The sequence below is a fragment of the Chrysemys picta genome, chromosome 1 (genome assembly GCF_011386835.1).
Source record: "Chrysemys picta bellii isolate R12L10 chromosome 1, ASM1138683v2, whole genome shotgun sequence".
NCBI classification, from domain to species: Eukaryota; Metazoa; Chordata; order Testudines; family Emydidae; genus Chrysemys; species Chrysemys picta.
In genome coordinates this window covers 90,881,194-90,903,084 of record NC_088791.1, presented here as the reverse complement: position 1 = coordinate 90,903,084, position 21,891 = coordinate 90,881,194, and the positions used below count along the sequence as shown (strand labels likewise).

The 21,891-nt window shown below is 46.0% G+C and overlaps 1 protein-coding gene across 1 annotated transcript in view; it reads right to left on the bottom strand.

The window, feature by feature from the left end:
* Positions 1-21,416, bottom strand: part of TCF20 (transcription factor 20) — a 200,206-nt gene extending 178,790 nt beyond the window's left edge. Inside the window, exon 1 of the mRNA XM_005293044.5 lies at positions 21,258-21,416. The gene's annotated coding sequence lies outside the window, so the exon portion shown is untranslated. The remainder of the gene's footprint in view (positions 1-21,257) is intronic.
* Positions 21,417-21,891: the final 475 nt, after the last annotated feature.

Genomic DNA, 21,891 nt, shown 5'->3' with positions numbered 1-21,891 from the left:
GGGGATCCTGTCACAGGATGGTTTTATTTTAATGGCATGAAGCACAGCTTTGCTGGTACAGCTACACCCACACTAGGAGCACTCTACTAGTATGCTATACTGATATTTCTGAACTAGTAAGACGTTCCTAGCATAGTCATGGTCACAGAAAGGCTACTTAAGTAACCCTAGCTGAGCCATAGAGGGCATGCATGCCCCTAAACAAAAACAAAGATGGCAAGAAATGAACCTCACTATTTAGTTATCTGGTGTAAGAGATTACTTGAGCCAAACAGAAATCCTTCAGAAAGTGGAAATCCAACGCCTAGCGACAGCGCTGCCGAGTTTTGTGCATCTCCATGAATGATGCTCACCAGTGAGAAACAGTCAGGGCCGGCTTTAGGGCGATTCCCCCGATTCCCAGGAATCGGGCCCCACAGCGTCCGGAATAGGGGCCCCTCACCCTCTGCCAAAGTGCCGCCAGAAACAGCGGCAACCGATTGAACTGCCGCTGAATTGCCGCTGCTATCTTCACTACCACGGTCTTCGGCGGCATTTCGGCAGCAGCTCTTTCCAATCGGGCCCCACATGTCCTAAAGCCAGCCCTGGAAACAGTCACTTATTTCCCTCTCAAGTGTGGGGGAATGCAAAGCCTATCCCTTAGGCCCTGCAGAAACAGGGGGAAGGGAGGTTGGGTACATTAGGGAGACTGGTGCTGGAGGGAATCAGAGGTGGAGTATGGGAGAGGGAATCTAGGGGGGAGGAAGAGGACAGGAGAGGGTGGGGATTGTTTGGGAAGGAAAAACAAGCGACTCACTGGCAGAGGGGTGAGGAGAAGAAGGGGGCCAGGGAACAGGCTGGGGAGGGATGGGAGCTGAGGGAGACAGGCTTGCTGGACAACGGTAGAAGAGGGTAAATGGAGACAGGAACAGGATGGAGGTATTTGGAAGCAGAAGGGAGGCTGCTCCAGGCCTCATCCTGCCTAAAAAGATTCAGCACTTTCCTCCCCAAACAATCCCTACCCCAGGCTACCTCCAGAAACGCAGAACTGCTGGAATATGCAATCTTAGTCACTCTAGTTAGGCAAAGTGCAGACGCTGGGAGGAGAACCACCGCTTAAACTGGTATTAAGACTCCTCCTTTTCCCACTCACTCACCCCCCATTTAGATTGGATCTTTACTACTGAGCTGGCTGCCTGCCTGCCTCTTCCACAGCCTCTCAGACACAGAGTTGCTGGTTTGCCCTCCCGACCCTCTCAGATTCAGATGACATTGTGCCTGGAACACAGCCCACAATACCAGTGACTTAAAGGGAACTGAGAACCCAGTTTTAGCCTGACTCTAGGGACATGCTTAGATCTTGTTCACACCACAAGTGGTAACAGTGCTGCAATAAATTCAGGGGACTACTGTGTGATAGCAGATTCCTCTCACTTGGTTGTATTTTTAGTACAGACATAGCCAAAAAGACAACACTGCATTGGTTCAGATTTGCTTCCCTGCCAACAGTCCCACGTGTTATAATCCAATCCTAGGTAACCAGTGCCCCAGGACTGCTGACTCAGGTCCTTGGTGCAGGCAGCCACCTCCCAGCTCTGTACCCCTGCAACTGCTTCTTGGAACTGCATTAAGCTCAGCGGGGTTGGAGCAGAGAGCCAGCTCCCTGCAGTTGAAATAGGCATCCAGCAGACGCCAAAGGAGCCTTGTTCGTGCCCTAAGCAATATTTGACAGCATGGGAAGGACTCAGATTCAGAGGCCAAAGGAGGGAAATTCTGAACAGCTGCTGTAGGAGAAGAGCTTGTACTGGTGCAGGCTCAGACAGAGAGGTCATCACATGGGCCAGGAGTTTGACACCCAGAATTAAAGCACATCATCAGGAAATGTTTCCTGACAGTGACGTCTATTAGACTGTGGTAGAGTCTCCTAAGGGAAGTGGTGAAAGCCCCAACCCTTGATTCCTTTCAAAAGCTGAACTAAGCATTGAAGGACCTAGTGCAGGGCACTTAATAGGGTGAGGGTCAACATGATCCAGTACAGTAGTTCTTTCTCCCAGCCCTAATTTCTATTCACAGAAAACAACAGCTTAGGCCTGGTCTGCTCACGGTTTTTGTGCTGATATAACTCTTAATTAAGAGAGTGACATTTGTACCAATATGCATATACTGGTACACCCCTAGGTTAGGGTGACCAGGTGTCCGGTTTTCGACCAGAACACCTGGTCAAAAAGGGACCCTGGCGGCTCCGGTCAGCCCCGCCGACCAGGCCGTTAAAAGTGCGGTCAGTGGTGCTGCGGGACTAAGGCAGGCTAGTCCCTACCTGTCCTGGGGCACCACGCTGCGCCCCAGAAGCAGCCTGCAGGTCTGGCTCCCAGGCGGGGGGGCCACAGGGCTCTACGCACTGCCTGAGCACCGGCTCCTGGCCAATGGGAGCTGGGGGGGTGATGCCTGCGGGCAAGAGCACTGTGTGCCACGGACCCTCCTGCTTCACCCCCACCCGCCTAAGAGCCGGACCTGCAGGCTGCTTCTGGGGCGCAACACAGAGCCAGGACAGACAGGCAGCCTGCCTTAGACCCACTGCGCCACTGATTGGGAGGCTCCCAAAGTAAGCCCACACCTCAACCCCGAGCCCCAATTCCCAGCCCTGAGCCCCCCCAAACCCAGAGCCCCCTCCTGCACCCCAAACCCCTCATCCCCAGCCCAGAGCCTGCACCCCCAACCCAGAGCCCATACCCCCTCCTGCACCCCAATCCCAAGCCATGAGCCCCCCAAACCCAGAGCCTGCACCCCCCCGGACCACCACCCAACACTCCAACCCCCTGCCCCAGCCCATAGCCCCCTCCCACACCCTGCACCCCTCATCCCCAGCCCCACCCCAGAGCCCTCACCCCCTCCCACACCCCAACCCCCTGCCTAAACCCGCAGCTCCCTCCCACATTCCGAATCCCTCGGCCGCACCCCCAGCCTGGAGCCCCCTCCTACACCCCCAAACTCCTCATTCCCTGCCCCACCCCAGAGCCCACACCTCCAGCCGGTGCCCTCACCCAAACTCCCCTCCCTCACCCTGCACCTCTCATTTCAGGCCCTACCCCAGAGACCACACCCCCATATAGAGCCCTCACCCCCTCCCACATCTCAACCCCCTGCCCCAGCCCAGGGGCAGTGAGTGAGGGTGGGGGGCAGCGAGCCACCGAGGGAGGGGGAATGTAGTGAGCGGGAGGCGGGGACTCAGGGAAGGGGCAGGGCATGGGTGGGGCCTCGGGACAGGGGCGGGGCTAGGGTGTTCAGTTTTGTGCAATTAGAAAGTTGGCAACCCTACCCTAGGTGCCTTATACTGGTACAGCTTTTACCTCTTCCCACATGGGAATAAGCTGTAACTGGTATAAATGCACATTTATTCCTGTATAACTGCATCCACAGTGGGGGGGTGCGGTGGGGGTTGTACCACTGTAACTATACCAGTACAGCTTGTGTGTTGACACAAAGCTTTACTTGCACAGTAATAACCTTCATTTACAACAGTTAGTTCATAGTTAAAAACCATCACAACGTATCTGATATCGGGGGTGTAAGAATTTGATCTGCAGGCTGAAAATGACCAGAGAGATGGGGCCACAGTGATTTAAAATTTTTACATTTTAAGAGCCTGTATAAACTGAGAGTATTTGAATATTTATCTACTTCCCCTTAACTGTTTGCTTCTGTCTTTTTAACAGCAGTAGAGGTTGGTTTGGAGGTTTTTAATGGTACCAGTCCTTGGAATGTGTAGTTCACAGCAACCTAGAGCTAGTGAAGATTTGTCTAATTTCTCTGTGTTTTTAAAGATGAGAACTGCACGGGATCCTCAGTTCCCTGCACCTGCCCTTGCAACTTGGGCCTAAGGCGCTTTGCAGGGCTTGTGGCTGCCCCTAGCTCAGACCACCCTGCAAAGCTCGGCACGGTTCTGGGTTTCCCTCCTTAATCTTCTGAGCTCCGGAGCTTCACTTGTTCTCTGGATCCACAACTTCTCCTGCCCTGTAGAAGTTAGGAGTGATCTGCATTGTTCTGATTTCTCCTCTGCCTCTCCTTGCCGGGCACAGATTTGATTAAGTTCCCATCAGGGTATCCATAAAGCACCCACTGCTGTAGCTAACTACAAGATTCAGGTTTGTTTTAATACTAGTCTATGCCCTCAATGCCGCAACCAGCATCATTCTGCTAGATGCTGCACAAACCCGTAATACAGTACCGGCCCCAAAGAGTTTCAAATTTTAGAAGCAAGGAAGACCCCAAAATGGTGGGCACTGAAAGTGTCATTTTAAAGCATCCATAACTTTAAAATGGTTTGAACAATTACCTTCAAACTTTGCAAGAAAAAGTTCCAACGTACCCGTAAAATAACGACAATACTTTCTATGTTCAAAATTACAAAGGGAGAGAATAGACATCTTATAATAGAATTCTGTTTGCAACCTACTGAATAGTTCCATATTTAGAGTAACTTTAAAAAAAATGTCCTGCAATTCAGCTTATTCCATTTTCTCCTTACTTTGCAGGAGAAATCAGTGCCAGTCTACAACAAATCCATTGCTGCAGAAACATCTACATACTAGATGAAGCACACAAATCTGCAAAGCCAGGACCATAGGCACAGGAAATAGGGGTGCACGGGGTCCCGGCCACCGGCCCTGGCTGCCGGCCCCATGCCTAGGGGTTCTGCTGCTGGTCCGGGTCCCGGCCGCCGGCCCGCATGCAGGATCGGCCCGCTCCCGGCCCGGGGCTCTGCAACCGCCTCCAGCTGTGGTCCCAGCCTCAGCCACCTTACCCCTATCCGCGTCCCCCCCTCCCAGAACCATGGCCCTGCTCCCAGCCCCAACTGTAGGTGGCGGTGAGGGGTGCGGCTGCAGTAAGGGGGGGCACAGCTCAGCACACACACACCCTAAAACTGTTCCAGTGCCACTGGCCAGGACTAAGACCCTGGTCCTTTATCTCCAGGATCTGAAGCTTTGAGGATGCTATGTTCTTTCTACCCTGTAACCAGCTACCAGAGGGCAACCTGCTCAGATACACACTTTAACCATTACAATTAGATAAAACCATCATTACTGAGCTTAATTACCACTTGGGTTCTCAAATGTATGTCTAGGTTTTCAAGGAGATTCAGCCATATGGACAGTTTGGAGAGATGGTAACATGCTGTATTTGAGATAAAGCAACACAAAAGCATTTCACAACATTCAAAATCTCAAATGAGGATAATTTGTAGTGACCTGTAACTCAAACAATTTGACCGCCTTTCTTCAGTCTGCAGAAAAATTCTGTTTATCCTTCTGAGTAAAATTGACAATTTTCAGGACAAACTAGTTTTGCTCATCACTGTGTTTAAAAACATAGCTTCATAACAGAATCTAGTTTTTCCATAATGATTCTAGAGCAGAGGCTCTCAGCCTTTCCAGACTATTGTACCCCTTTCAGGAATCTGATTTGTCTTGTGTACCCCAAGTTTCACCTCACTTAAAAATACTTGCTCACGAAATCAGACATAAAAATACAAAAGTATCACAGCACACTATTACTGAAAAACTGCTTACTTTCTCCTTTTTATCATATAAAATAAATTGGTTGGAATCAGTGTTCCCTCTAATTTTCCCCACACATGTGCGGAATGAATTTTGTTATGTGCACCAATATGGAGGTGATGTATGACACAGCACCTTCATACTGACGCACATAACAAAATTCATGTGGTGAGGGTGGGACTGAGGGATTCAAAGTGTGGAAGAGGGCTCAGAGCTGGGGCAGAGGGTTGGGATGTGTGGGGGGATGAGGGCTCCGGATGGGTGTGCAGGCTCTGAGGTAGGGCCGGGGATAAGGGGCTCTGAGCCCTTTCCAATGTATCAAAGGCTTTCTTGAATTCCAGCAGTGGTAAAAACAGTACTGAAAACAGGAGTGAAATAACTTCTCTACTCCTATTCAGGATTCCTCTGTTTATGCATTCAAGTACCATATTAGCCCTTTTGGCCACAGCATCACACTGGGAGCTCACATTCAGCCGATTATCGATCACAACCCCACTGCTCCCCAGGATAGAGCCCACCATCATGTGAGCATGGCCTACATTGTTTGTTCCTAGATGTATACATTTACATTTAGCTGTACTAAAATGCATATCATTTACTTCAGGGGTGGCCAACCTGAGCCTAAGAAGGAGCCAAAATTTACCAATGTACATTGCCAAAGAGCCACAGTAATACATCAGCAGCCCCCCACCATCAGCTCCCCTCCCAGTGCCTCCTACCCACCAGCAGCCCCGCCGATCAGCGCCTCCCCCTCCCTCCCGATCAGCTGTTTCGTGGCGTGCAGGAGGCTCCGGGGAGGAGCGAGGGCACAGCAGACACAGGGGAGGGGGCGGTAAGGGTTGGAGTGGGGGCAGAGCCAGGAGTTGAGCAGTGAGCACCCCCTGGCACACTGGAAAGTTGGTGCCTGTAGCTCCAGCCCCAGAGTCAGTGCCTATACAAGGAGCCGCATATTAACTTCTGAAGAGCCACATGTGGCTCCGGAGCCACAGGCTGGCCACCCCTGGTTTACTTGCACCCAGCTTACCAAGCAATTCAGATCGCTCTGGATCAGTGACCTGTCCTCTTCATTAGTTACCACTCCCCCAATTTTTGTGTCATCTGCAAACTTTATCAGTGATGAGTTTATATTTTCTTCCAGATAATGATAAAAATGTTAAATAGCATAAGGGAAAGAACTGATGCCTGCGGGACCCCAGTAGAAACACACCCATGTAATGATTCCCCATTTAATGATACATTTTGAGACCTATTAGTTAGCCAGGTTTTAATCCATTCGGTGTGTTCATGTTGATTAAAAAGTGTCATGTGGTACCAACTCAAACGCCTTACAGAAGTTTAAGAATATTAAATTAACACTATTGCTTTTATCAACCAAACTTAATCTCATTAAAAAAAAAGATATAAACTTAGTTTGGCAGATTCTATTTTCCATAAACCAATGTTGATTAATTACATTACCTTCCTTTAATTCTTTATTAATTGAGTCCTGTATCAGCCGCTCCATTATCTTGCCTGGGGTCAATGTCATACTGGCAGGCCTATAATTACTCCAGTCATCCCATTTACCCTTTATAAATATTGACACATTCGCTTTCTTCCATTCTTCTGGAACTTCCATAGTGTCCTCAGACTTACTGAAAATCAACATTAGCGGTCCAGAAAGCCCCTCAGACAGTTTTTTTTTAAACTCTTGGATGCAATTTATCAGGACAAGCTGATTTAAAAATGTCTAACTTTAGTAGCCGCTGTTTAACATCCTCCTGACATACTAGTGGAATGGAAAGATTGATATGACTACATCATCTGTTTTTTTCCTCAAATACAGAAAACGAAATATTTATTGAGTACTTCTGCCTCTTCTGCATTATTTTTCGAATTCTACCATTTCCATCTAGTAAGGGACCAACATCTTTGTTAGGATTCTTTTTGTTTGTAATATAGTTTAAAAACTCCTTATTGTCCTTCACTGTGCTGGCCATAAATTTCTCTGCCTTCACTTCTCCTCTAAACCACGTTGGTTTTTTAACCAATATGGCCTTCTTTCTTGATTGTGGCTTCCCAATTATCATTCACATTTTTCTGATTAAATTCTTCCTCCCAGCTGCTTTGACTCATAATTGTTTTCAGCTTTGTGCAACTGGCCCTTTTAAAGCACCAACTGTGCTGGTTTGGACTTTATAATGTGCAAACAGAATAAATGTGATAAAGTCATGATCACTTGTACCTAAGCTACCATTAATTTTTAGTTCTGTGATCAGTTCCTCTTTATCTGTCAAGACGAGGCCTAATATAGAATTCCTCCATACTAGCTGCAACACTTTTTGAGTTGTGAAATTGTCATCTGTGGTATTTAGAATTAGAATTCGGTATTTGGTATTTGCTTTAAGCAAGACCATGCAGTCCCTCACTGTGCCAGTCTCCACCAAAGCAGTCCCAGAGGGGATGAAGATGGCTGGCATAGCCCCAATGATGCAAACTTTCCACTACCAATCTATATCTGTCATTGCTTAGCTGGCCAGTCTGATCTGCTTTCTGCCCTCCACAACATAGGTGTCAAACTGGCTGTAAGCCAGTCACCTGTATAAATAGCATTGCACAAACCATGGAGCTAAGATGTGGGTTACTCTTTTCATAGTAACCAACATCATCTGGCAGAGATGGGCATCACCAAGAACACCAAAAGGTCTTGTAAGAAAATGAAAAGACTGGAGGTCCTGGGACAACAAATGATCTGGTCACAGCAAGAAGACTGCCTCAGTTTTCTGATGAGCTGAACCAAATGCTCAAGACCCACCTTTCCATCCAGCCCATTGTGTTAATGCATTGCCCAGAAGTACCACATGGCTCAATAAAGAGGAAGAGCAAAGGAGGAGGAACAGCAACTCCCTGAACCAGGCAGCCAAGGGGGAAAGGAGCCAGACCTTTCTTTGGGGTGTGGGAGGAGAGACAAGCAGGACAGGGTAGCAGAGGCAGTGGCCAAGACAGCATGGCAGGTAAAGCCCTGTGCCGCAGGTATACAGTTTTTATTGCAAGATGAACTGACGCAGGGCTGATTTTTAGGCAGAGGGGAAAACTGTGCAGGTTTCTATGAACTCCACAATTAGTGTTTTGGTTGGTGTTTTTTTACAAAGGACAGAGTGTCACACAAGAGCAGCAGTGCCCATCTCTCATCCCTCCATTATTCCCCCCTCCCTCTGCCAGCACAGCATGAGCAGCAGCTGCTTCGCCTATTCTTGGGAATAATGAGGGAATCAAACTGGGATTCTCAAGTTGGCATCCCTTCCCCCTTCCTTTTGGCTGCAGGAGCCATTGTTTCCATTCAGGGTGGAAGCACCCAGCGGGGCGTGCATACCAGCTGGATGAGCTGTACCACGTGACCAGACTCAAAATGGCAGACAAGCAGGAAGGAGACAAATCAAAAAGTAAAACAGAAACTGCAATTTAAAAGGAAGCAGTTTCTATTACAAGAAATTACAAACGGGGCTGTATGGCCATGGCAGTTACGTTACATTGTATCTGTCAACACATATGCTTGGCTATGGTGCCTTAGTAGCATGGTGCTTTTATCTGCTTGCAATAACTTTTTGTTCAATGCATGAAAAGCATTGCTAATCAGATTCACTCTATTTCATATCTTTGAAGCAGTGCAAAGCATGTTTAGGAATTGGACTGATGCTCAACTAACACAGGCCATGAGTAAGTGGTGCAAAAATGACAATTGAACAGTGCTACTTATTAATTTTAGCCCTTACTCCCACCCACCCAACTCCTTAGCAATTATGTCCAAAAGCCCTGGATGAAACCAAATGCTTAATCTTTGCAAACAAGTTTGGGAAATACATATATCCCTCCCCATACCACATCCAGAAACTCTCACACCAGCTCCATTCGTGGAACTAGTCAAATAGTATATGTGTTAATAATTATAGTGCAAAACTTATCACGCTTTCGTCTCATTCCCTTGAACAGTTCTTTCTTCCCTGGCTGGGAACCTCCACAAAGAGATGTTCTTTGTAATAAGCCATCTTTGTTACTCTATTGCAGTGATCACCACATGCTCCTCTCCTTCCCTCTTCATCAGTCCCATTTTCACCTTAAAGTAATCCCCACCCCATCTTATTACTGTAATGTCTGTGACTTTTAATATGTCCTTAGCATTTCTATGCCACTAACAGAGTGGCTTAAAAGTAAGCACTGGAATTCAAAACTGAACTAAAACTGCTACTTTTATAGCATGTCTAAGTATTCCAAGAGATTGATGGAACATTGCTATGATCAACTCTGATTTCTTGTTTTTCACTGTATTGTGCATTCTAGCAATACAGATGTCCCAGAACAGGTAGGAAGGTTTGCAGACTGACTCCACAGCAATGAGGTCCAGGAAGAGGAAAAGCTAAGAGAACCAGATTCAGAGCCTTTGTGCCAGTTTAAAGAGCACAAGATGAGGATCACCTGTGAAAGGCAGCACTGAAAAGCTCATGGAGAGGCAGGACAACAAGGGAGTTATGCAGGAATCTATTCAACCAGGAAGGAGATGCAAATGGAGGACAGACAATTCTAAAAGAATCTGTTTATGTAAAAGGCACAAGAAAAAGTGACTTTGACCCAGCAGCTGGCACCTGCTCCTGTTTCACCTACCCAATACCCATGGCATCAATCAGGACAATAGTTCTTGGACTGCCTCCAACTCCCAACTCCCTCTCAATCATTTCCCAAGCACTCTTCTACCCACATGCAAGAGGATGGAAAAGAAAATGTACATCCCAACGAAAGGCACTTCAAGTGCTGGAAGAAAAGATCTATATTGCTCTGCTCTTGTACAATTGTCATTTTATATATATATATGTTATATTTTGCATGGCCTGTAAGCTTGTCAGCATGTAAAATAATTTATTGTGCAAAGTACAAAGAACCTTTGATTTCAACATCAGCAATACTATTATTTAATATCAATACATCAGTTTACTCCTCTATCATCTCTCTCACTATTAGCACACAAAACCCTTGTAAAGCCATCCGCAGTATAATCCTGCCACCTGAAAAGCAAAGCACTGCAATAATCCACTCTTCCATAAACCTCCTCACCATACAAAGAAAGAGAATTTAGGTCTCATACATTAAAAGAAACCCAGCTGCATCACAGCATGAAGTGATTCACTATACACTACAAATCCCAAGTTACATTCACTTCACTGTTCCATACTCAATTCCCCATCACCAGTTTGAAAGTGGGTGCACGGAGCATTTCTAATTTATACAACATGGCAATTGAAGCCTGTGCTAACAGCCTCAGGTGCGATGACTTGTCTGTCCAGATGTGCATAAGTTAATTCCAGCCCGACCGCCTTAGCACGTCACTGTTCATTGACATCATCATCTTTGCTTTCACTTTATGCAAAATGCAGCAGGCAAATACAAATAATCACGACGTTAGCCACTGAACATTCATTCCAGGTCAAACACCTCCACCATGGTTCCTGTCTCCCAAATGCACACTCTAACCTACCATCTTCCTGCACCACTCAAGTATATGGTTTAATCTCTGTCTTGTTTGATCAGGCAGAGGTTTATTTAGCCATCCTAAAGGGAGTACAAAGGGTCACAGACAGAGCCAAGTGGGGACAGAAATACCATCAACATCAGAGCTGTTCCGTGGTAATAAAGTTCTGCTTTGCCTGCCATTCCTACATAGACATCCATGAACACCCAATGATTCAGAAAGGCCTTTATCTCCACGGAGGAGCACCCTTTCTGTTAACATACTCCTGGGCAAGAAAGAAGACACAAAATGTGCACATGGGTTCCATTTACGTCTCCTGCACTGCTTAACTTACTTAGTGCGTTCTAGCACATTAATCACTTTGATTGTGCCCCCCACACCCAACAACTCACTGCTGATACATACTGCCCTGCAAACCTCTATCACAACAGCACCCCTATGGACTTCTCAACCCCATGCTGATGCCCAATAATTACCCAGGGCAGACAGCCACCACAGGGCAATCACCACTTGCTTTTCAATGACAAGGAGAGCTTATCCTTGCAGTCTGGCACTGCCATTTCAGGGCTAGCTCACCACAGAGATCCAGAAAAATTGTCTTCTTCATCCTTAACGTATGCTGCTTTTGCTGTTCTTGAGACCTGGGATGAACAATCTAGTCCCACCAGGCTGTGGTCATGGTCCAGACACAAAAGCACCACTCCACCTGGTGATCAGCTGCAAGCACAGCACAGAGCCACCTCCTCAGGCAGTTTGGGGGTGGTTTTGACTGTTGCATCCTGAGCACCATGAACTTCTAGTCTTGGTCTGAGTCTCTCAACTGGTACTGCCTGAACACCCTACCACTACAGCCTCACAACTGCTTTTCAAACACTACAGCAGAAACACAGGAGCAAGAGACAAGCTTTTACCCTGGCCTCCATTTTGAAAAAGAGCCTAGGAACTTATGGTGGTCATTGCGATGGTGGGATTTACTGGGAAATTATGGAAGTTTGACCTCTTCTCCCATAATTCTACTGGGCTCTCAGATGGTCTGTCAAAATATTTCAGAAGCTACTGCTTCAGGTGGCGACAAAAGGAACTGTAGGAGAGGCACCCAGAAGACCGTGGAACACAGCAGTAGTGTGAATGTGGGGTAAAACTGCTATCAACCTGCACCCCAAACAGCACGGCTAGTGTGGACTCATGGCATTATTGGTACTTACACTTGTGCATTGCTTCAATTACCAACAGTTCAGTTCTCTAGTTTAAATAGGCCTTTGTTTTCAAACACAGGGTGTGAAGGAGAAAAGCTTAAGGGGTTTCCCCTTGTCTGCGCTAGAAAATTAAGTCATGTTAGAACATGAGTTAAACAGACTGAAAAGTCATGTTTAACAGTGTTAACAAGGTTGTGCTTTAACATGACTTAATTTTCTAGCGAGGGCAAGAGAAAGGAAACCCGCTCTCAATTTGCTTAGTCCTGCGAACTTTGCAGTGAGAAGAATTTGTCACCAAAATTAAAATGTGAAGTTTTTGTTTGTTTTTAAGATTTAACTACTGTTGGCACTGCTGAAGGCAACCATATGGTTGAAAAGTTATGCAGGTTGAAGGCTCAAAGAGAATGTAAACTAGTGGCACCCTGTGATTTAATCTTAACCATAAATATTTTTTAATCTCATTGGGCTCTCCAGCTAGTGGTGTCACATTATACTACTTTTACTATTTTTCAACAAGATGGCTACCATCAGAACTATGCTCAGAAATGCCAGTTATAGTTACAAACTTAAAAATACATTTCACAGTCAGCATATTAATGGTGACAAACTTTTCTTACCCTGTGAACAGTCACATTGATAGGCTTAGGAAAAATAGGCAGCTCTCTTCATAAGGGAAAAATAGTCTATTTAGAAAAAAAAACATAGTACTACATCCTCCATTTTTCTGTATTTCCCTCCTTCCCTTGTTCTTTATCCCTAGAAGCAATTTACAGACAATCAATTTATCTTCACAGCAACCATGTAAGGATTTTTCCCTATTTATAGATGACAAAATAGTCTGTACAGAAATTAAGTCTGATGTTACTAGAGTGGATTTCTGACTCCAGGTGTGGGTAAGCAACAGGAGCAGATGAACGCTTATGGCACAAAGACCACACATGTATGCAAATAACACTCATAATAAAGAATGAGGGATGTTACAATTTGAACGTGAACTGAGTGTATCATTTTAAAATGCAATAATGCACTTTAAGTGACTAAAATGGCATCTTGAGGTTTCATGTTTTATCTTTCAATGACTTCTACATCAATTTTGCTCAGTTTACTAGTTTAAAAAAAATAGTGTATCTAACTGCCAGCCTTGCAAATTCAGCTGGGGTCGTTCCAGTGTATGCACCATCACCAGAAATAAAGATTCTGCAACTGGAATTTTGCTCATAATTTTGTTGATGATAATGAACAAGCCAAAAGAGAATCCAATTCCCTCTGTCATTGCTGTATGGGCTCTGCAGGGCTAACAGGAGTAAAAACCGACTTCTGTCATTAAAGTCAGTACCTATGTATGACTCTGAATATGCACAGGAAGCAGCTCTGCTGAGTAAGATGGTCTAGTTTTAGAGTCACTTTTCTGCCATATCGACTCCTGGAAGTTTCATAGAATTTAAGGGCCAAGTTCTCTTCTTTCATATTAGTGCAATCCAGAGAAGAACATATCTATTAGTTACATGGTTTGAAAAGGCAGATTAAACCATGTCCAGTTCCTACTACAGACAATACAAAAGAGACAACCCCAGCCTGAGAATTAAGCCACTTGAAATGTCTTCTGTGGAATTATTTTCCCTTAGAAAAGGGGGTGGGGAGTACTTAGCAATGCTGTGATACCGTCCCCTGGAGCTGCACCTATTTTGATAGTTCAGTACTAGTTTTTCCAGGTCTGATACCAATTCACCTGACCTCCAGCATCCTCTGCCTACCCTTCCTGCCTCCCCTAACAGAAGTTCCCTTACCTTGCCATCTCCTCTCTTACTGCCAATGCTCCCCACCATTCCCTTTACACTTCCTCTGCCCTGGCTACCACAAAGTATTATTTGCATTACAGTAGTGCCCAGAGAATCCATTTAGGATTAGGGCCCTATTGTGTTAAGATGTGTACAAAAATTAGAGCACTCAAAATCCCAGGACACCCCAGTCTTGCACTCTGTGACCTGCTTAAATCTGAAGGGATCCATTTCTCACTCAGATATATCTAGGGTTGCCAACTTTGTAATACAGTATTTAAATACCAGACAGTCCAGCAGGAATGCCGGAACCTCCCCCGCCCTGCCTCTTCCCCCCAAGGCCCCACCTCTTCCCCCAATGCCCTGCCCTTGCCCTGCCCCCCCCTGCCCCACGTCTTCCCCCAAGGCCCCACCCCCCCGTTCGCTTCTCTTCCCTCCTCCACCTGTGAGTCACTGCTTTTCCCCTCTCCCCACCCTTCTCCTCTGCGGGGCAGGAGGGACTCACCTGCAGTGCCTGGGCTGGGAGCTGCAGATAGAAAGCGGCGCCGCCTGAGATGCCATAGGTGCCAACTTCCCCTCTTTCCTGTGGGTGCTTGACCCCCCGCCCATCTGCCCCCGGCCCCACCCCCACTCCACCCCTTCCATGAGGCCCCGCCCCTGCCCCACCTCTCCCCCGCCCCTATTCCAACCCCTTCCTCAAAGTCTCCGCCCCATTCCAACCCCTTCGCCAAATCCCCGCCTCCTCCCCTGAGCGCATCACATTCCCGCTCCTCTCCCTCCCCCCTGAGCATGCTAACGCTGTCAAACAGCTGTTTGGCAGCGGCTGGGTGGGAAGTGCTGGGAGGTAGGCAGAGGAGCGGGGACCCGGTGCGCTCAGGGGAGGAAGAGTTGGGGCGGGGGATGAGGGGAGCTTGGCTGCCAGTGGGTGCAGAGCACACACCCCCCCCCCACAGAGTCGGCGCCTATGTCAGGTGCTTTTTTCCTAGTTTTTTCCAGAGGGGATGAGTCAAACAGGAGATGAACAGGTTGAGAGAGAAGAATTTTTATTTGTGGGTGTAGCAGCACTGCCTACCTTGTCTGTCTTCGGGCTAGCTACTGCCTCAGTTTCTCCTCACTCAGGTTAGATCACCTGACCTTCCAGCTTGGACTGGTTGCTGCGGTGATTTGGCCCTCCAGCTAAATCATTAAAGAAACAAGTCCACCCCTTCCAACATAACCAAATCCATAACAAAAATGAAAGAGTCTTCCACCCCCCACAAGCTGAGTCCAGCCACTCCTTTCTGAGGGTCTGGCTTCTTTCCTGAGTCCCTCCTGCTCTCTACCAAGCAGCTACTCCCAGGGTGTCCTACTGGAGCTTCCCTTCTCCCCCTCCAATTCTACACAGAATTTGGTCTTATCTCCACCCCAGAAGATCTGATGTCGCCACATGACTGGCCTGTCATGTGACTTTGCTCATTTATTCAGTGTTGCCAACTCTCGTGATTTATTCCTGGCTCTGGTGACTTTGGGGTGTTTTTTTGCCTGACTCACAAATCTTCCCTCATTCAAAATGGCCACCATCCCCTGTTCCTATCAATGGGGCTGACGCCAGCAAGATGGCTGCCATTTCCCTACAGTCTACATGCATGTGGCAACAAGGCTGCCCTTAATAAAGGTGGCTGCCACCTCCCACTGTTTCCAGTAAGATTGGAGCCATGCCCACAGGTAAATGGCTGCCACTCTGTGGGCCAGGGGGCTGGACAGGACACAGGGACTGAGAGCAGCAGCAGGGACACTGTAAAAGATGGATAGGGATGAGGAGGCTGAGGGGATGCAGGAGGCAGATTTAGGAGTTACAGGAGAATGGGGTGCAGGGGGAAGGATGGATTCTTGCAAAAGGCTAAATCAATTCCATATTGTTTTTACTGTGACATTATGGCTTATATGAATGATTGATATAAGTTCAAAGTTCTTTGATATGTATATCTGTAATTCATCAACTCTAAAAAGTAAATTAAGTTCTATCTGCAAGCATGAACCATGATGCATTAATTAGCTTAGTAGTTCTTGAACTACTTAGTTTCTTTGATTAAAAATGGGTGGTAAACTAGGAGGGGAGGCAGTCAGGACACTAAAAGGAAATGGATGGCAGTTCCCCAGTCTTAGGGGGGAGGAAATGGTAAATGGAGCCTCCATCAGAGCAGCCAGGGAGAGGTGTGCATTTAAGGTTGACTTTTCAACCTGAAATTCTCTCACACACATTGGCAGATGAGTAAAGAATATTAAAAAATATGATTTGATGGGTTTTTAAATCTCATGATTTTAGGGGCCAATCTCATGATTTGTGATCTCTTGAGGTTGGCAATACTGTGTTCTCTACCTGGATAAGCAAGCTAAATATGTCACAGTTGGGACTGGACCGATCTCCCTTTAAAGGGCCAGTCACCCAGTGACAGAATATATAAGATACTTAGAATCTGAAAGCTGCTTTTTAATTAAATTGAAATAAGTAAATCACTGCCTGTTGCCATAGAGAATGAATGTGATGTCACAGACTCAGCCTCCTGGCTTCAGGGCAAGATCAAGCAGGAGAAAAAGAAAAGGCTGTGAAATTAAAAACACCTATTTTAAAGCAAATGGGTTTGATAATTAGAAAAAAAGTGTGGCATAGGGAAATGATTAGGCCATATGGTGGGAAGCGATTTTAAAGGTGAACTGCAAAGCTGTTTTAAATAAATGAAGAAACTACTTAAAATCCCAGATCGTTAACAGAATGGTATATGTGGAATTAACTATTTTGTTTTAAAACTGTGCAAAAAAAGAATTCATTCTCCTTCGACTTATTTGCCAAGTCTTTGCGGGGGGGGGGGGTTAAAAAAAGTTGTTTGTACTGTTATTACTGAGAAGAGTCAAACTTCTAACACATTTTCTGATGCTTTGCAATTTGCCTTAAAGGGAGATCTATTTATGGGATACAGAACCTTTCTCCTCTAGATCACTGGTGTCAAGCAGTCCTGTCTGAGTCAGCAGAGACCAACAGTTCATTAGTGATGCTGTATGTGTCACTCTTATAACTCTCATAACAAATGGACATCTAGGGATTTTTCCCATAGAAAGTCAATGGGCCACAATCTGCACTGGGCAGGAGTCAAAGCTAATTCTGGTCTTCTCTGTGGGCTATTATGGCCCCCAGTGCAAGCTGGACTAACAACAGCCTTGCATGGCTCCCTTAAGGGCTGCTCTGAAGCCTAGAATAGCCATATTATATCAAGCAACAGAGGGTCCTGTGGCACCTTTAAGACTAACAGAAGTATTGGGCGCATAAGCTTTCGTGGGTAAGAACCTCACTTCTTGCATCTGAAGAAGTGAGGTTCTTACCCACGAAAGCTTATGCGCCCAATACTTCTGTTAGACTTAAAGGTGCCACAGGACCCTCTGTTGCTTTTTACAGATTCAGACTAACACGGCTACCCCTCTGATACATATTATATCAGCCATTCCTGCCGTCTGCCTGCATCTGCCCCAGCACATCCCTATATCAGAGACTATGCAGAAAGCTGCCTATATCAGCCCTATGCTGCCTCTGTACTGAGAGAATTCCCAGGGGACTGTTCCACCACTTTTAAGGCCCCTTTACATCACCAGAGCAGTGGAAGAGGGCTGCAGCAAGGAGACTCTCCCATTATCTTTGTTAGCCCAGCTAGACCAGTTCTGAAGAAGACTCCACTATGATTTTTTTTTTACAAGTTTGTGGCCAGGGAATTAAGTAATAAGTTTATAAATCATTTTAATAATAAAAAAAAAAACAGAAAATATTACTTTTGTGTGTTCCTCATCCCCATCTCCTGGGATAAACCAGGACTTTTCTCCCATTTTCTGCAAAGATAAATAACCAGCCATAGTCATTAGACTCTCATGGTTCTTTAGTAGCCTGTGTAAAGTGAGCTAGGGGGATCTCAGTCCAGACCCTGGCAACATAACTGCTTACATCAAAAAGCCATAATCACAGTTGGTACTAATCTGCAGACACAGAATTGGCTAGGGAGAGTGAATTCTCTTCTCCCCCCAAAAGAGAGCCCCTTCCAGGCAGGGCTGAGAGTGTAGGAAGCTAGCAAAAAGGAAAAGAGAGAAAAAAAATCAGTATTGCCAACACTCACGATTTTATCCTGAGTCTTCCAATATTTGCTGTTTTACCTGGAGCCATGTTGCATGAGAATCTCAGCTTTCATAAAAAAATTACCTTTCCAGCCCTCCAGTTGCAGAGAAAAGCTTGAAAATGTGAGTCATAAAGGCTCACTCAGAAGACAAAAAGAACTCCAAAATCATTCTCATTTAAAGTGTCAGCATTTTTAAGCCAATCATGATTTTTGGCGGGGAGGGGGGCTGACTCATGTTCTTTGAACACTTGGTGTTGATGATACCAAGTAATCTCTCATTTTGCACCCCCAAATCTCCAGCGTGAAGAGCTGTGAAACATCCAGGGAGATGTTATAGCATGAGAAGGTACTAGCCGCCCTGGGCTTCCCCTCTTCCCACTGCTTTCCTCTTGTGTGAGAGCAATCTCCTGTTACTGGAACCACAACCTATCACCAAAAATGGCCATCCATTTTAGTACATTTCCTGCATTTAAAGAGGGAGGGGGACAGAGGAAGGGGCCTTAACCCTTTCTATCTCCTGGGGTTTATTTATTTATTGTTTTTATTTACAGATAAGAGATAAAGCCCATCCAGGTCCACATCAGCATCTTCCTGCGGAAGGGAACTGAGGCTCCCTCTCTCTCCTGCCTTGAATACTCCAAAGTAACCCCCCCTCCCTCCATGGCAGAGAGAAAGCTCCTGCAGCCCAGAAACACTCCCAGTTGGACAGGGCTGGGATAATCAGGCTGTTTTGTTAAGACTCAGCAAAGGTGACTACTTGGTGTGTCAAGGAAGATGCCCAGGAGCAAGTTATTTTCCTATAGTACACAAGGCTTTAAGGTAATGCAGAGAGCGCGAGAGCTGGAAGAGAACACTGACAATTTTCCACAAGACTTGATACCCTCCCCCAGGCTTCTTATAACCCACACATACACCTTACTTCCATAAAGCTCTGTAACCTCTGCTACAAACTCTGCCATCTTTCTTTACTGGCAATCACAAATTGCCCACAGGCCCATCCTCACCAGCTTGCCTCCCTACAGTCCCCTCTTCCTACCCACAAACTCCTCATAACCCTCTTCACCACACCCCCACAAGCTCTCACAAAATTTCCTGAGCAAGTTCTGCTGAGATATTTTCAGACCACCGTGGGTCAGACCACCCTGCTATCCCCATCTGCAGCAGGGGTCCAGTCATAAACCTTCAACATAGCATTAGGCTGGGCCCAGGGAACATGTCACACATGCACACCCACTACTTGTCTGTCAACTTCTAAATCACAGTGGGCGAGGGGAGGGCAGCCTACAGCCAGCAGCAATGTGGCTCTGGGTATGTCTATGCTACCGTACGGTGCTGCAGCTGTAAATGCTTCCTACAGCAGCAAGAAGGGTTTTTTCCATTGATGTAGGTCAGTGGTTTTCAACCTTTTTTCATTTGTGGACCCCTTTGGAAATCTTAGACATAGTCTGCAGATCCCCCAGAGGTCTGTGGACCACAGGTTGAAAACCACTAATTTAGGTAACCACCTCTCCAAGAGGCAGATCCATTCTGGGTTGATAGAAGAATCCTTCTGTCAACCTAGCTGCTTTTATTCCAGGGGGTTAGGTTGACCTAACTACAGTGCTAAGGGCACAAGATTTTTCACAGCCCTGAATGACATAGCTAGGTGGACCTGAACATTTTAGATGTTGATCAGGCCTCATAGAGACAGTTTTTAATCTGGACTAAGCTTTAAAAAGAAGAGAGAATCGCCACGCAATCCTTTGCAAAATTCAGAAAAGCATGAAATTTTGGTTTGTAAAAGCCTTTTGGGTGCAGCAAAATAAAAATAAAAAGGCAAATCACAACACAAAGATATAAGAGCTAGGTATTTATTTATTTATTATTATTATTATTATTAAGCTCTGTTTGTTGATCATTACAAAATTTTAAGTAACAAATGGAGGTTAAAGGCTGTTGAACGCAGAGACACCCAGTAGCCACATGACTGACAGGAATCCATGCAAGAGGAGTGGAACCATATGGAAAATATCAAGGGAAGGAAAAAAATGTCATCCAGCTCTTTGCATAGCTTTCAGCAGCCAGTTTTCCCTCTTACTGTATAGAAACTTCCCTGATTCAAACTTTCTCTCCCTATGCCCCTTATAAAACATATAGCATTGTCTCCCCACCCCCTTTCCGTTTCTCTATTGGGGAGCAAGATTCTGACTTTTTATTTTAAACCAAACGGTAAGAAGAAGAAAGATTAATTCCCAAGGGTTAACTGTACTGGGGCCTGCTTTTCTGAAAACCTCTGTGGTGTGTGCGCGTATGTATCCGTACACATTTAAGAAAAGGGAAGGTTGCTAAAGAATGTGAAATGTGAGAGCTACAGATTCCCCCATCACCACATCCCTCCTCCTGCTTTCAATAATACATTTCAGCAAACAGTCATTTTTCAAACCCCTTTCTCAGAGGGGAGGAGGTGAAGAGCTCAGGTTACATTTGGGATTTTTTTTTAAAACCACAATAAACACCACACAACGAAAATTCAAAGAAAAAAAAAAAGCCAGACCTGCTGTTTCCTTTTACAAGCCCTTTATTTCAAACAAACACATACAAATTAATGCAGTTTCCCCTTCCTCCAAGCTGTTAAAAATCTGACAAAAAATCTTCCATATCTAAAGAGCTTTAGTTGTTTTAACTATTTCCAGCTTAACCTACCCTCCACCCCACCCCCAGCTGATGTTGTTTTCCCCTAGAAACTAGCTTTTAATAGCTCCCACCTCCCATTTCCTCCAGTACAACATCAAAGGCAATATATTTGGGGCAAGGGTTGTAGTATATTCCTAAAAAAATGAAGCCTGCACATCTACCTCTCCAAACGGTTAGGAACATATACACACACTAACATGTCCTCAGTAGCGCTATGGGGAGAGAAAAATCAGGATAAGCAGAATTTAGAAAATAAAGAATTGGGGTAGCACCAGCACAATCTCCTTCCTGTGTTAGTCACTTTTCCCCTGCTGATGACCCTTGGCAAACCAGCAGCCATGTGAAATTAAACAAGCCCCCACTGGCAGAGTGGTGTAGCCTGAAATGAACACCTCCCCCTACCCTAGAAAGTCACAGCCTTTCTTTGAAAAGGCTCTTACCTTGCAAGGCTTCCTTATTGTCCCATTTTAGCTCCTTTCCTTTTGTGGGGCTTTAGTATATGTATTTAACATTCTTTGTGGCACAAAAAGAAATGGTTACAAATCCTGTCAGGTCATGTGATTGAGTGAGTGGTTTTTTTTCTTTCTTTCTCTCTCTCTCTCTTTTTTTTTTTTTTTTTTTTTTCTTTCCCCTTTCCTCTCTCTCTCTCTTTCTGCTTTTAGGACAATACTCAGCAGCCTGGGCTCAATGTGTCAGGCCAGACTGGCTGATGACAGAGAGGAGGAGGAGCTGCTGCTGGCAGGGCCTGGCTTTCATGGCAGCTGGGGCTGGGAGGATGGGGCCTGGAGCTGGTGTTGATTAGGGTTCTGACATCTCATAGTGATGCCTTGAGGAGTAGGAGGAGAGAGTGTTTTGTCTGATTTCTTTTTCTCTGCATCCTCTCTTTTCCCCTCCTCCCCCTCTCAGCCCCTCTCTCCTGCTTCCTTCCCATCCTGGGACCAGAAGGAGGAGGTCTGTGCTTTGCTGGGGGACCCTGGCAGGCTCCTCGCAGGCAGCTGAGATCTGGTTCTCTTACACACAGCTGAAACCTGTAGTGTGAACACCGCAGGCTGAATCAGACTTTCCCCAGCCTCA